This window comes from Mus caroli, chromosome 6, assembly GCF_900094665.2.
Source record: "Mus caroli chromosome 6, CAROLI_EIJ_v1.1, whole genome shotgun sequence".
Classification (NCBI taxonomy): Eukaryota; Metazoa; Chordata; class Mammalia; order Rodentia; family Muridae; genus Mus; species Mus caroli.
Window position 1 is genome coordinate 133,276,485 of NC_034575.1, and position 13,337 is coordinate 133,289,821.

Below are 13,337 nucleotides of genomic sequence, written 5' to 3' on the forward strand. Positions count from 1 at the left end.
TGATATAAAAGTATCCTTATGACAGGATCTAAAGATTTCCTTACAATACTTTTATATATGCACATCATTGTACTTTGGTCATGTTTGACGCCCAGTACCCTTCCTATCTCACTCTCCTCCTCCTGGTATCGTTGCTGTCGTCAGACGGTCTCACCACAGCTTTTGTGCCTTGTATTTGTCAATACAGATTTTATGTATGTCAGGAAACAAGTGATGTTTGTCTTCCTTTTTTCCATTACCCTCTTCCCTTTTCCCTCTTTCTCCACTTACACTTCTTCCTCCTCAAAATGCAAATCAAAATTTCCATGGTTTTGTTCATCTGTTTTCCAAGCCCTGTAGCATAAAGATGAGAGTCTCACATTCTTAAAACTCTGTTGGGACTCTGGGAACTCAGCCCTGCTAGACTGATTCTGCGATAAATACCGACACTCATGGATCCAGAGGGGGAGGACTCTTAGACCCAGGGCACCGGTAAGTGTGGCACATGACGTAGTCTGGGGGAGGCACACCCCTGTAATTTGAGAATTGTTGAGCTTCTCTTTGCCTGGCTGGCTTTGTCTTACAAGTGTCAGGTTTTATCATCAGGAGCCATCTTTCTGGGTGACACATGGTGAGATAAGTCTATCCATTGTGGGACACATTTATATGAGTTCTGTTGTGCCTCTTAGGACAGTTGGCTTATCTGGGGAAGATGCTTATAGCAGGCTCAGTCATCTTCAACTCAGATACCAGAGACAAGGGCAAGTTCTTAGGGAGGCCAGCACGACCGTCAAAAATAAGCTGGGGCTGGTAGTGGCTCATGCCTGTAACTCCAGCACTTGGAATACGGAGGCAGGAGGATTTCTGAGAGTTTGAGGCTCAGCTGGGTTACATAGTAAGTTCCAAGGCAGCCTGACCACAGAATGAGATCTTAGATCATAAAATGATCCCCCACACCTCCCACTCCTATATGTAAGCCTAATTAAATTCACAGTTCACCAGTGATAACGATAATAATAAATCAATAAAAAAATCAGAAGGCATGAAAATAGAATATGGAGTGATAGGAAAGAGGAAGGGGGTTGATTATCAGGGGTGAGGGGAGGGTGGGAGATGACCAAAATATATTATATATACATATGTATATGTATATACACATGAAAATATATCTTAATGAAACCTCTTATCATGTATAATTAATATCCATCTTTTTTTTTGTGAGACAAGTTCTGTCAATATAACCCTGGCTGTCTTGGAATTCACTATGTAGACTAGGCTGCCCTTGAGCTCACAGAGATTCCCTTGCCTCTGGAGTGCTGATATTAGAGGCGTATACTACCACACCTAGCTTAATATCCGTCAATGTGAAACTCAAAACAAATGAACAGAAAACCAGACAAGCATTTCTGTTAGCATTCTGCCCCTTCTTAAATACGGAGAGGCCCTTCAGATTCCAGTTTGACTGGATACACTTATCAGATCTTCAGCAAACGAGAATAAATGGTGGAGGGCTTCAGAAACCATGGCAAGAAGCTAGCAGCTTCACCGTGAGGGTTGAAAAGCACAAATAGGAATACAAGAGACAAATAGAGAATACCTCAGATCCTCCAAACTCAGGGGCTTGTTGGTTTTCTTTACCAAAGTTCAATCTTGGATATTATAAACATTTGCTCCACAAACAGAGCAGGAGCCAGCATCTTTCACGTGCATGCTCACCTGCTTACTCCACCTGTACCCTCTACCTGCACACTGCACCTGCACCCTCCACCTGCACACCCCACCTGCACATTCCACCTGCACACCCCACCTGCACCCTCCACCTGCACACTCCACCTGCACACCCCACCTGCACACTCCATCTGCACACCCCACCTGCNGCACCCTCCACCTGCACACTCCACCTGCACACCCCACCTGCACACTCCATCTGCACACCCCACCTGCACACTCCACCTGCACACCCCACCTGCACACTCCACCTGCACACCCCACCTGCACACTCCATCTGCACACCCCACCTGCACACTCCACCTGCACACTCCACCTGCACACCCCACCTGCACACTCCACCTGCACACTCCACCTGCACACCCCACCTGCACACTCCATCTGCACACTCCACCTGCACACTCCATCTCACACCCCACCTGCACACTCCATCTGCACACTCCACCTGCACACTCCATCTGCACACCCCACCTGCACACTCCACCTGCACACTCCACCTGCACACTCCACCTGCACACTCCACCTGCACACTCCATCTGCACACCCCACCTGCACACTCCATCTGCACACCCCACCTGCACACTCCACCTGCACACTCCACCTGCACGTTCCCCCAGGCCCTTGGGTACATACAGAGTTGTGTCCTCACAAAGGGTAATGAATTAAGCTGCCTAAACTTCGCTTAGCAAAGCAGAGAATAACACTATATATTTAGAAAGAGTTCCATAAAAAAATGAAGAAGACCTAAAAGATTTGAACAGAAGATATAATCTCCATGAATTTAGAGTACGCAATAGCTCTTTCTCCACAAGCCCTAACAAACAAGGCATCAGTTACATTAGCATGACATGGTTATTAGTTTTAAATCAAGAACAGTGTGCACATGTGTTATTGTCTGAAGACACAGATGTCTGCCTCACCCTTTAATTATTGCCAGCTCCTGTGTGTGGCACTATGTATTTTAGCTCAGTTAATACAGCCTGTGCTTCTTGCAGTGGGAAGACTGGGCACGGGCTTAACTGGGTTTGGTGACTGGAGGTGACATGTTTGAGGCAGAAGGAAAGACAGAGACTGGGGAGGCACACGACCCTTTATTTTCTCTTCAGCTGCTCACAGGGCAAGCCTCATCTTGCCAGCTTCTCTCCACACCCTCCCTCCGGCTTCTCATGTGTGAAAATGAAGGTCCAAGAGGACTAGGTTTAATGGAATTAGAGAGGAGGGTGGAGCTGCCTGGGAATGTACTGAGCATTTAAAATAAAACAAAATGAAATGTCTCTTGGTTGCCAGAACAGGAAATTTCTGCCCAACTGGAAGGGCTGGTTGCTGGAACTGGAGTCCTCCAGGGGCCTTTGTGGAAGGGGCGGAGGCGTGGCTGAGAGATGGTTTCTGGGGTATTCACACCTTCTACAGACAGGCTGGGGACTGAGTCAGGCACCAGGGTCTCAGGGCAGTGAGCTCCGTCTGACTCATGCCAGGGATGAGGTCAGAACGTGGCCACCTTCCGGCAGGCACAAGAGGTCAATTGAACAGAGTAGCTGACACAGAACCCAAACCAACCGAGAGCCAGCACCGCGCTGTGTGAGCCTTACCCTCGCCTCGCTGGCGTAAGACTTTCAGTAACGTAAGATGGACAGACGGACCGATGGACAAGTAGACAACTTCGTTACTCTCCTCTTACAGATAACAAGACATGGTTTTGATATTGCTAGCTATTTTTTATTTATCTTTTGAATGCATAATTAAAACACAACTACCCACCCTGACCTGGAACCTCTCCCATAGTCAGATCCAAGGTGATTAATCAGATGCTAAAATTGGGAGAAACGCTGAATCATACCTGCATTCCTTTGCCCACTGAGTGTCAACATTCTCCATCAACTGAACATAAATATTTACTTATTTTCTTAGTGAAGGATTGGCTATTTTCCTGTTCTTCCTTTATTGCCCCTTAATAATGAAGGACATATGCAGAGGCTTACGGCTGGACAGGCTTTTTCTCGAGGAGGCAGCTGTCCAGTTATAAGGAAGACAGACACGACTTCCTCAGGGTCCCCTTCAGGCACGGGCTCTGTTCCCTGGTTCTGAGCACTCCTTGGTGGCCAGTCTGAGGCTGGCTCTAGGTACTGTGGCGTTGGGGGACTGAGATGGTGGAAAGGGGACAGTGGCTTTGCCTTCTCCTAGCCTTGTGCTTGTAAACCCCGGTGGGGGCGGGGAGGAGTCAGACAGATCCCTGCCTGTTTATGGGTCCACGGACTCCCACCCACGCATGCGCAATATACCACGCGCACACTCCCGCTAAGGCAGAAAAAGGAGAAGTCCATCACATGGCTGGGCGGAGGAGCCTCATCCCGTCAGGGATTTAGTCCAGTGTCAGCATATACAGTGAGAAGGCTGCTCTTCCAAACCCATGAGTGAAGTTTGGATAACTTTTTCCTCTGAATTTCAGCAAGAACTGCCTTTTAAAATTGTATTTATTTATTGGCACTATTATTTGGACCCTTAAGACAGGGTCTGACTAGGTAGCCAGGCTGGCCTTGAATTCAACCACAATCCTCCTGTTTCGTATTAGGAGTGCTGGGGTTGCTGGCGTAGGGCATGGAAGCAGTTGGACAGAGGAGAACCGGAAGAGGCTGGGGGAAGGAAGGGGAAGTAAAATAAGTAGTTTATGTAAATTAAAAAAGTATAAAAATAAATAAAAAATTTTTTAAATTAAAAAAATAGAATAAGATTATTTTGTAGGGCTGAAGAGATAGCTCAGTGGATAAGAGCAACTGACTGCTCTTCTAAAGTTCCTGAGTTCAATTCCCAGCAACCACACGGTGGCTCACAATCATCTGTAAAGGGATCTGATGCCCTCTTTTGGTGTGTCTGAAGACAGCTACAGTGTACTCATATAAGTAAAATAAATCTTAAAAAAGGATGTATTCTGTAGAAATGAAAATAAGAATGCTTCTCTTCTCTTCTGGAATTGCCTTTTTACTGAGCACTTGAAGTTAAATTTATTTCAGTTAGATTCGAAGCATGTAAGATGCTAGCCTGAAGCTTGCTTGAACATGTAGTGGTTTAGAAACAGAGAGGAGAAAAGCCATTACTGCCTGAGGAAATCTGGAAGGCTTCACTATGGAGGTGTCATTTGAATTGATGCAGGCTGGGGTTGGACTTTTTTTCTTTTTAATTTATCAATTAGTTACTTGAGAGACAGGGTCTCACTGTGGAGCCCCGGCTGGTCTGGTCTGAAATTCATCCTGTGGATTAGGCTGAGAGCAAACTCAGAGATCCTCTAGCCTCTGCTTCCCCTGTGCTGGGATTAAAAGTGTATGGCACCACATCTTGCAGGCTGAGCTTTCTAACACAGTGAGCAGCCCACAGACTTATTCAGGCAGTAATCTGGAGTTTGTGTTGGCTTGGAGGATGAAGGTAGTGGAAGCCATGCTGGACTTGAAGCACATCACACGGCTGGCACAGAGAAGAGAGATCGGGACCGCTGCCCACCCTCCCTTCTTTGCACCCCTCCCTTCTCTCCCCTGCTACTTCCTGAAATGGCCAGATGTGCTCTCTTCAAAAGTGCCTTGCTGGCTTCCATGTCTGTTTTCTAGCCAAAGACAAGGGCAGACTTCTGTTTCCTGAGCCTCTTCCCACTGAAGCATCAGCAAGGACTCTGGACACGTGGAATCCCTCCTAACCTCTCCGTGGACTTGGGTTACACAGTCTTGTATTTCGGCTCAATAGTGAGTTCATGGTTTGGCTGTTCCCAGAAACCCCTGCCCGGGGATTGGAAATAGTGGTGACATTCCATTTTTTATTTTGTCATCCAGTGTGAAGTGGACACACTAAGGGAACATGGAACTGCAGTCTTCAAGGTCCCAGAAAGAAAGGGAAAGAGAATTTTTTGTGGTTAGATATCTCTAGAGAGATTAATGAAGGAACGGTGGACTTTCCAGAATTTATTCAATATAACTTAACTTGTTACACTCAAAGCCCCTGAAAAGATGCTTTGATGGATCCAGCCACACATAACAAAGCATTAAAACAAACAGTATTTTAAACAAGATAGAAATTTGTTTTCTCTTCACCTGTAAGCAAGAAAAGCAGTTTAGGCCTGGTACATTCAGTCAACTACTTAGAGCCTCAGACTTCAGTCCTAACACTGTTATCTGTGTGGGTTTCATCCCATAGCCCCTAGAGAGGTTGCACCATCTCTAGCAATTACATCCAAATTCTAAGCTACAGAAAAAAGGGAGACAATGAGGTGGGAGAGTGGTACCCAGCCACTGCCTCGGAAGCTTTGAGTATTGACTGGAATTCTGGTGATGTCATCTCTTCAATCAAGAGGCGAGAAGACAGACAATACAGTGGACCACTGGCAGCCTCCCTTACAACTGCCAAGAGCAAGAGCCTGGTGCTGTGTGAGATCGGAGGGTGGAGACACCCATCTTTCTCTCCTGCACAATCCATATCAATGTTAGGATCCCAAGCAAAGTCGCTCGCCCTGTTCCAAAGATCTAATCGCTATGATCTGACTCTCAGTTCTTGCAGGAGCGCTAAGGAGAGGAAAGTGCACTCTGTTTGTTGCCACGATGGTCCTCCAGATTGTTTGTGACCATCTCCACGAGTGGATCTCACCGTCACCACGAGTGGATCTCGCCTGTCAGGATTTCATCCGCATCGTGCCCACCTGAATGTCAAGGCCCTTCTGAAAGAACGTTCTCTGGTTCCCTAAAGACAGGAAACAGCCTGTAGCTGTCTGCATCTGACCCAAGAAGTGTCCGGTACGCTCTCTGATGACAGTGAGCATGCATTTCCTCTGTAACCTACATAGAATAAATGTGGAGACCGAGGAAAGGGCAGGGAGGAAAGAGACCGAGGAGGAAGCCATCCATGAGGGGAAGTCATGGTGGCTGAAGTGGAAAGCGGAAAGGGTGGGAACAGGCCAGTTCTGTGTAAATATTCAACCATCCTGTTTCTTTTCAGGACTCTTCCTAGTCTGTGGGCACTGTCCCCACTCCTGCCCACATGACCTCATTACCTGCTAGTCACCACCCTTGACTCAAGTCAAGCACTATTGTGACTAAGCTTCTCCTCCTTCACGCCAATCAAAAGCATCATCGATGACTGTATCTGTAGATAGACATTCACAAGGTGATGCTATGCTTAAACAATGAGCAGTACTCTGTAGGAAGTCTCTCTCTCTCTCTCTCTCCTTTTTTTTTCTCTTGAGACAGGGTTTCTATGTGTAGTTCTGAACTCACTCTACAGACCAGATTGGCCTTGAACTCAGAGATCTGCCTGCCTCTGCCACCTGAGTGCTAGAATCAAAGGCGTGCACCACCACTCCCAGCCTCTGCAGGTTCTTACAAGATGCTTGATTTACTGACTCTTTCCTGCCACTCTAATGACTTTATCCACTCCATCATTGAGGTAAGACCCAGTGTTTCCTAGAAGTCATATTTATGTAGCAATAGATCTACTTTCCTCTTCTCCCTCTTTACTTTCTTACTCCCTCCCTCCCTCCCTCCCTCCCTCCCTCCCTCCCTCCATCCCTCCTTCCCTTGGATTTTTGGAGACCTAATGTAGTGGTGTATCTCTGGCTGGCCTAGAACTAACTTTGTATACCAGGATGACCTTGAATTTGCAGCAATCCTCCTTCCTCTGCTTCCTGATTGCTGGCATTCGTCACAGGCATGTCCTACAAGGCTAGGCTTGAAGGAAGGATGTCTAAGTCTAAACTTGAAGATGTATTAGTTGCTTTTGGTAGGACCCAAGAAAAATCAGGTGGGAGCTAGAAGATGGTGGGAGGTGGTTCTGCAGTGAAGGGCTATAGAGACCCGGAGAGAAAGATGGAGAGAGATGCAGGGTTCACTATCCCATGAAGCTGGTAGATGTCTAGAGCACTGTCCATCCACACTAAGTGAGTCATCTCATGACAGGAAGTGCAGTGAACTTCACAAAACCATATAGGGTGAGCCTGATCTACACGACGAGTTCTAGGCCAGCCTGGGGTGCAGAGTGGACCAAGCCTTTTTTTTTTTTTAAAGACAATACACAGGCAATGGTAGAAAACACCACCTTTCAGGCTAAACAGGAAAGGAGAGGAATGACCATTAAATCTTATGGAACTATAGCTATGGGGTGGGAAGGAAGGAATGTGCAGATCCCTCGCTTCCCACCCTCCAGTCGTTCATCCTCGACTTCTGTGGTCTGTGCTCATGGTAGCCCAAAGCTTAAGCTGCAGGGAAGCCAGGGTACCTCAGTTCAAAGCCTCTCAAGGTCAAGTGTGGAAGAATGGGAAGTGGCCCTCAGGGAACAAACAACAGAGTTTAACAAGCACTCTTCAAGTTATCTTTTGATTCCAGAGGCAGATAACATTCGTATAACTCCAATCAAAGGCAGTGAGAGAAGAAGATGCATATGGATAAAGTGACTTCATTGGTGGAAGATCTTCTTAGGAAGCCCAGGTACAGGAAGTGGGGTAGGCCCACTCACTGGAGAGAGCAATGGCTGTAGAACGAGGCAGAGAGGCTACCAGGGTCCTCAGCTTCAATGGCATCTGATTCATTTTATTAAAAGTTCCTTCTCTCCCCCAATTGCTGCCGGCCAGTCCTGAGTGTGGTGCACAGGTTTAAAATCCTCAGATCAGGACACCCTCCCTCCCCTCCCTTCTTTTCTTGCAGCAAATAGTAGTTGAATCTGCTACACTCACCAGGCAGCGCATCTTCGATCATCTGCTTTTTCAGTGGTTTGGCTTCTTCCTTCTGTGGAATAGCCTTTCCACATCCTCTCTGAGCACAGTGACACTTCCTGGTTCCTGCTGCTATAATTGCCTAGTGATGAGAGGAAGGAGATGGGGATTCGGAAGGAACAAGACACAAGGATGGGAGAGCAGAAGGAAAGACTGGGATTGCAGAAGTCCCGTAGAAGAACAGAAAGGTTCCAGGCACCAGGGAAAATGGATCTCTGGGACACTGAGTCAGGGCCCCTGTCTCTCTTCACAAGGAACCTGAACAGACACGGAGGTAAGAGAACCTCAGACATGGGAATGGAGAGAGTCTGCACTCAGCTTCTCTGACTCCCTTTGAGATTTACACCAGGAAGTTAGCAGTGTACAAGATCTGTCCCAGCAACCTCAGGAGCCTCCAGCCTAGCAGAGAGGCTGAAGCAGGAGGATCAAACTTTCCAAGCCATCATGGACTACCAAGTGAACTCAAGGCTAGCTTAGTGAGACAAGGTCTCCTCCCTCCTCCCTCCCTAAAGGAAAAAGGGGGCTGAGCGGGTTAGAGAGATGGCTCAGTCAATACAATACTTGCTGTGCAGCCTCTAGATCCCCCAGCACCTATACAAAGAGCTGGGAGCAGCACTGAGTCCCAGTCCTGGGGCGGCTGTGACAAGATGATCCCCACGGCTTGCATACATGCTAGTCTAGAGAACCAATGAGCTCCAGGTTTCCTGGTACCACCCCCAAGTGCTAAGGTTAAGATTGAAAAAGACCACTGTTGATCTCCAGCCTCCATACATGTGTGTACACTTCCTATCTGAACACAAACACATGCTACACATCCCACACCTAGACACTTCTTCCCTCCCACGATCTAAAAAAAGGGAGGGGGGGCTGGGAAGGTACTTCTGTGATAGACAACTTGCCCAGTAGACATGAGATCTTGGGCTCAATCCCAACTCACCCTCAGCTTGCCTGCTCCTCAAAGTCACACAGTAGTAGGACTATGGAGCAACACAGAAAAACTGTGGGACACTTGGCAGGAATTTCTGACCACTTATCTTGCTCAATTGCCTCCCTCCATCTGTCTGGGGGGGGGGTGCAGACTGTTTATCTTTCCCTGGTCAGGGACTTATTTCACCATTTCTCAGGGGAGTTGTTTTTCAGTCTGCTTAGCCTCTGACCCTTGGAGTCACCACTCCTTATCGGTGGTGCGTGTATCTAGTCTCTCTGTGACATTACTCAGTGTCCCCGTTCTTACACCTGTAAGCTACACAATGCATCTCGGTGCATTCACAGCTTCTCTTCAATCCCTTGTAGGTCTCCTGACAGCAGCAGAATTTCCACTGTGCCCCCTTTCACAACATGGGGTGGGTGTTGAAGTTGGCTTTTGCTATTGCCTGTGACCAAATGTCCAGTTAGCCCTGGGAAGCAGCTGGCCTCGAGTTTCCTATTTGTAAACTGAGAATGATACATAGTTCCATTTTTGCAAAGCTTGTGCGGATGTATGGAAGTGAGAATGTATGGAAAACACCAGCCCACATGTCTGACCCTGGAACAGTGAGCTCTGTGTATTGACAGGCTTGGGCACTAGCTTAGTACTAACAAGTATTATTAGTACGAGGTATTAATAGTAGTATAACAAGGCTTAGTGTAGACTTTGGAGTCCTGGTGCTGATTTTGTTTCTGCGTCACTCTCTGTGCTTGGTCGCATGGTCCTGCTAGCATGGCAAGGACCTATCAGGCCTCGCCTTACATGCAAATGAAGAATCATGTTCCCACGAGGAAGAGATGAGGGACGGTACCAAGCCTGTTGTAGGCAACCATGGGCTCCTTCTGGGCCTTTCTCACAGTCAGAGAACCAACTAGTGTTGGGATGAGAGGTCCTTCGAGATAGCTTAACTCACTCGGAGCATCACCAGATTGAGAAAAGGAGAATCTTACAGGCTAGGTTCACATCAGGACCAGTGGCAGCACAAACGAGAAGGCATTTAACTCCTACTGCAGTGATCTTGCTGCCCAATGGTGTTTCCTCAAGCTATTCTTTCTATCTCCTCTCCCTCTCCGTTTTACTTTCATCTATCTATCTATCTATCTATCTATCTATCTATCTATCTATCTATCTATCTATCTATCTATCTAATCACCTTTCTATCTACTTACTCATCCTACTGTCCTCTGTCTGTTTTCAGCACTGTTTTTTCATTGTCACGACCAAAAAACCTGACAAGAAGCAATTTAAGGGTGAAGTGGTAGCTCTGGTTCACATTTTGAGAGTGCCAGCCATCGTGATAAGGAAGGCATGATGGAGCAGGTCAAGGCATGGCAGTAAGAATGTGTGGCAGATGCTGCTGATGCCACGGTAGACCAGGAAACAGAGTAAGGGGAATGCCAATCTTCTACTTGCTTTCTCCTTTCTCCTCCCTATTCCGTGCTGCTCCTGGTATGTGGCATTGTCCTCCTTCATTCAGGGCAGGTCTGCCCTCCTTGGTTAATCCTGTCGGGAAACACTCTCATGGGTACATACAAAGGCAGGCTTCACTCATGCCTTAATTCTTCCTTTAGTTTTTAAATGTCTGTGTGCAGGCATGTGTGTGTGGGTGAGTGTTTGTGTGTGTGTGTGTGTGTGTGTGTGTGTGTGTGTGCACATGCATGTGGAGACCAGAGGTCATTTTCATGTCTCACCCTCAGACATGCCGTCCTCTCTACCTGGCACTGAGTTCAACTAAACTCAAGTAAACCAAGGGACAGTGACACCTCTTCCCTCCATCTCCTCCTCCTCTAGTTCTCCTCCTCCTCCTGTGTCTTCTTTGTCTCCCCAGTGCTGGTAACGCAGTGGCTCACCACCATGCCCTGTCATTTTCACATGGGTTCTGGGGCTCAAATTTAGGTCCTCAAGTTTGCAAGGGAAGCACTTAGTAGACTGAGTTGTCTCTGTTCCCTAGCGATTGCCTAACCCCAAGTGTCTTGGCAGTGCAGTTGGCTGTCATCACCACTAACGCCACACTGACCACCTTTCTGCCTTGTTTAACTCGTCGTTCAGAATCTTTTCCCAAGACTTTCAGATCCCTGAGTTATGAAGAGTGGGGTGGTTTCACATGCTTCACGACTTTTCTGTGTCTCCTTTTCACAGACACTGTCTGCATGGCTGCCTTATCTGTACTCTACATCAGTTTCTTTCCCAGGGTTTCCAATCCCGTTGTCGTCTAACCAGTTCTCCTGGTTAGTTTGTACAGTTTGCCTGTCTTACAGAGGGACTGTCAACTGTTAGTCTCTGTAGGGTGCACTGTGAGGGTCCTGGACAGCTTTGTTCTTTCCTAGGGGCCTGAAACCAGCCTAACCCTGTAATATCAGCTGACAGGGAGAGCGAAGTACCTTAGCAAACAGACCCAAGTCCTGCTTTTATCAACACAAATATTTCTGCCCTCAGCTCCTAGCACACCAGGATCAAGTTCCCCAAATTCCATTTAATTTCCTTGGCTTCTGTATTGAGTTACAATTGGGCCACAAGGGATCTTGGCACCAAAAGCTTGCAAGGAAAAGGCCATTTGGTTGAACTTTGTTGCTCAGTTCTGCAGACATTGTAGGTTCAGATAAGGGTGTGGGTGGCCCATTAATTCTTTCTTCATGTTGCTCTGAAATGAACCTAAACTCTGTCACCCTCTGAGGTTCCTTACTATAACTGTAGCAATAGCCAGCAGCTATCCCTGAGTCCACGCCGAGCTTTCCTGAGAGCTGTCTCTTCTCACTGTCTTTCTTCCAGCTATACCCTTCTGTAAGAAAAATAGTTCCAGCCTCTCTGAAGACTGCAGTCCCTAGGTAGTTGCTTGGAGGCATATTTGTGTATGGTCTGGTGAGAAAAAGTTTTGAATCCCATTCCTAAGCAACAGAGCCTTTCGCTGCAGGGGTTTCAGCGAGAGCTGTGTGCACAGTTTCTTTACTGTTGCATGTAGTTTTTGCTACCTTGCTTTATGCTCCAGGCATACCGTGCCCCACCCAGGTTCTCTCAGATCTGCGGATGAAACACACACACACACACACACACACACACACACACTAGCTTATTTTTCAACCTGCCTTATTGGCTCAATTGCTGGGCACTTCTAACCTCCCTTGGCTAGCATTCCCATCCCAATACTCTTAATTCAGCACCCTAAATCTGCCCTCAGCTTTAGTTGCTCAGTTACCATCTCCTTGTTCAGCAACCCACAACTGCCATCACCCTAGTTGCATTTCTAATCTCCCACCTGGGCAAGTGGCCTAAAGCCATTCCTCCCAAGGTCTCACACGGCTGGTCACCTTTTCTTCTGAAACGTTGAAAACCCCCTTCCTCCTCTTGCATCCCTTAGCCTGTCTGCAGGGACCCGGAAGTCCTCTTTCCTTTTGCCCAGCAGTTGGCCCCTGGCATTTTTATTGATTGATTAAGAGACAGTTGGGGAACAAGACCTTAGCATCAGAACCAACTCCTACACTTTCCTACTTTACACAGCCTTGAGTCACTTTAGAGAAAAGCTTCTATTGAGTAACTGCCTAGATCAGATTGGCTTGTGGGTGTGTTTGTGGAACATCAGGTGGCCCAGCCCACTGTGGGCAGCATCATTCCCTTACAAAGTGGTCTTGGGCTGTATAGGAAAGCAAACTCATCATGAGCCCAAAAGCAAGTCAGGAATCAATGTTCTCCTGTGGCTTCTGCTTCAAGTTCTTGCTTGGGTCCTTCCCTTAATGATGGGCTGAGACCTGGAAGTAGAAGCCTTTCTTCCCCTGAACTGCTTTTGGTCATAATAAGAGTGTTTTATCATGATAACAAAGAAACCTAGGAAACCTAGCACACTCAGGAAACCGTGTGCTTTGAGTTGTGCTGTGTGTTCGTACATGTTTATGTTTGAATGTGTGTGTGTGTGTGTGTGTGTGTGTGTGT